The sequence below is a fragment of the Neophocaena asiaeorientalis genome, unplaced genomic scaffold (genome assembly GCF_003031525.2).
Source record: "Neophocaena asiaeorientalis asiaeorientalis breed wild unplaced genomic scaffold, Neophocaena_asiaeorientalis_V1.1 scaffold388, whole genome shotgun sequence".
Classification (NCBI taxonomy): Eukaryota; Metazoa; Chordata; class Mammalia; order Artiodactyla; family Phocoenidae; genus Neophocaena; species Neophocaena asiaeorientalis.
The window spans coordinates 4,940,816-4,944,072 of record NW_020172738.1 but is presented as its reverse complement, the minus strand read 5'-3'; positions in this window follow the sequence as shown (position 1 = coordinate 4,944,072).

The window sequence follows — 3,257 nt, the reverse complement described above, 5'->3', positions numbered from 1 at the left end:
AGTGCAAGAGGGTTTCCTTTTCTCCACACCCTCTCCAGCATTTGTTGTTTGTACATTTTCGGATGATGCCCATTCTAACTGGTGTGAAGTGATACTTCCTTGTAGTTTTGATTTGTATTTCTCTAATAATTAGTGATGTAGAGCAGCTTTTCATGTGCCTCTTGGCCATCTGTATGTCTTCTTTGGAGAAATGTCTCTTTAGGTCTTCTTCCCATTTTTTGGATTGGATTGTTTGTTTTTTAAATATTGAGCTTAATGAGCTGTTTATGTATTTTGGAGATTAATCCTTTGTCCATTGATTCATTTGCAAATATTTTCTCCCATTCTGAGGGCAGACTTTTTGTCTTGTTTATGGTTTCCTTTGCTGTGCAAAAGATTTTAGGTTTCATTAGGTCCCAGTTGTTTAGTTTTGCTTTCATTTCCATTACTCTAGGAGGTAGGCTCTGGCATAAATCCCACTTGACCATGGTGTATGATCCTTTGAATGTGTTGTTGGATTCCATTTGATAGTATTTTGTTGAGGATTTTTGCATCTATATTCATCAGTAATATTGGTAATTTTCTTTTTTTGTAGTATCTTTGTCTGGTTTTGGTATCAGGGTGATGGTGGCCTCATAGAAGGAGTTTGGAGTGTTTCTTCCTCCGCAATTTTTTTGGAAGAATTTGAGAAGCATGGGTGTTAGCTTTTCTATAAATGTTTGGTAGAATTTACCTGTGAAGCCATCTGGTCCTGGAATTTTGTTTGTTGGAAGATTTTTAATCACAGTTTCAATTTCATTACTTGTGATTGGTCTGTTCATATTTTCTATTTCTTCCTGGTTCAGGCTTGGAAGATTATACCTTTCTAAGAATTTGTCCATTTCTTCCAGGTTGTCCATTTTATTGGCATAGAGTTGCTTGTAGTAGTCTCTTATGATGCTTTGTATTTCTGCAGTGTCTGTTGTAACTTCTTCTTTTTCATTTCTAGTTTTATTGATTTGAGTCCTCTCCCTCTTTTTTGTGATGAGTCTGGCTAAAGGTTTATCAATTTTGTTTATCTTCTCGAAGAACCAGCTTTTAGTTTTATTGATCTTTGCTATTGTTTTGTTTCTATTTCATTTATCTATGGTCTGATTTTTATGATTTCTTTCCTTCTACTAACTTTGGGTTTCGTTTGTTCTTCTTTCTCTGGTTCCTTTAGGTGTAAGGTTAGAATTTTTATTTGAGATTTTTCTTGTTCCTTGAGGTAGGATTTTATTGCTATAAACTTCCCTCTTAGAACTGCTTTTGCTGCATCCCACAGGTTTTGGATCGTTGGGTTTTTGGTTGTCATTTGTCTCTAGGTATTTTTTGATTTCCTCTTTGATTTCATCAGTGATCTCTTGGTTATTTAGTAACATATGGTTTAGCCTCCATGTGTTTGTGTTTTTTACGTTTTTTTCCCTGTAATTTATTTCTAATTTCATAGAGTTGTGGTCAGAAATTATACATGATTTCAAATTTCTTAAATTTACCGAGGCTTGATTTGTGACCCAAGATGTGATCTATCCTGGAGAATGTTCCGTGTGCATTTGAGAAGAAAGTGTAATCTGCTGTTTTCAGATGGAATGTCCTATAAATATCAATTAAATCTATCTGATCTATTGTGTCATTTAAAGCTTGTGTTTCCTTATTAATTTTCTGTCTGGATGATCTGTCCATTAGTGTAAGCGAGATATTAAAGTCCCCCACTATTATTGTGTTACTGTAGATTTTCTCTTTTATAGCTGTTAGCATTTGCCTTATGTATTGAGGTGCTCCTATGTTGGATGCATATATGTTTATAATTGTTATATCTTCTTCTTGGATTGATCCCTTGATCATTATGTAGTGTCCTTCTTGTCTCTTGTAACGTTCTTTATTTTAAAGTCAATTTTATGTGATATGAGTATTGCTACTCCAGCTTTCTTTTGATTTCCATTTGCATGGAATATCTTTTTCCATCCCCTCACTTTCAGTCTGTATGTGTCCCTAGGTCTCAAGTGGGTCTCCTGTAGACAGCATATAGGTGGGTCTTGTTTTTGTGTCCATTCAACAAGCCTGTGTCTTTTGGCTGGGGCATTTAATCCACTCATGTTTAAGGTAATTATTGATATGTATGTTCCTATTACCACTTTCTTAATTGTTATGGGTTTGTTTCTGTAGGTCCTTTTCTTCTCTTGTGTTTCTCACTTAGAGAAGTTCCTTTAGCATTTGTTGTAGAGCTGGTTTGGTGGTGCTGAATTCTCTTAGCTTTTGCTTGTCTGCAAAGCTTTTGATTTCTCCGTTAAATCTGAATGAGATCCTTGCTAGGTAGAAAATCTTGGTTGTAGGTTCTTCCCTTTCATCGCATTAAATATATAATGCCTCTCCCTTTTGGCATGTAGAATTTCTTCTGAGAAATCAGTGGTTAGCCTTATGAGAGTTCCCTTGTATGTTATTTGTCATTTTTCCCTTGTTACTTCTAATAATTTTTCTTTGTCTTTAATTTTTGTCAATTTGATTACTATGTGTCTCAGCGTGTTTCTCCTTGGGTTTATCCTGCCTGGGACTCTCTCAGCTTCCTGGACTTGGGTGGCTATTTCCTTTCCCATGTTAGGCAAGTTTTGGACTATAATCTCTTCAAATATTTTCTTGGGTCCTTTCTCTCTGTTTTCGCCTTCTGGGACCCTTATAATGTGAACGTTGTTGCACTTAATGTTGTCCCAGAGGTCTTTCAGGCTGTCTTCATTTCTTTTCATTCTTTTTTCTTTATTGTGTTCCATGGCAGTGAATTCCACCATTCTGTCTTCCAGGTCACTTATCCGTTCTTCTGCCTCAGTTACTCTGCTTTTGATTCCTTCTAGTGCATTTTTCATTTCAGTTATTGTGTTGTTCATCTCTGCTTGTTTGTTTTTTAATTCTTCTAGGTGTTTGTTCTTTAATTCTTCTAGGTCTTTGTTAAACACTACTTGCATCTTCTCAATCTTTGCCTCCATTCTTTTTCTGAGGTCCTGGATCATCTTCACTATCATTACTCTGAATTCTTTTTCTGGAAGGTCGCCTACCTCCATGTCATTTAGTTGTTTTTCTGGGGTTTTATTTTTTCCTTCATCTGGTACATAATCCTCTGCCTTTTCATTTTTTCTGTCTTTCTGTGAATGTGGTTTTCCTTCCACAGGTTGCAGGATTGTAGTTCTTCTTGCTTCCTGGTCAATTTTAGGTATAACTGGCTTGAAGTTTTTTCTTTTCTTTGCCCAAATGTAACCTTTTTTTTTTTT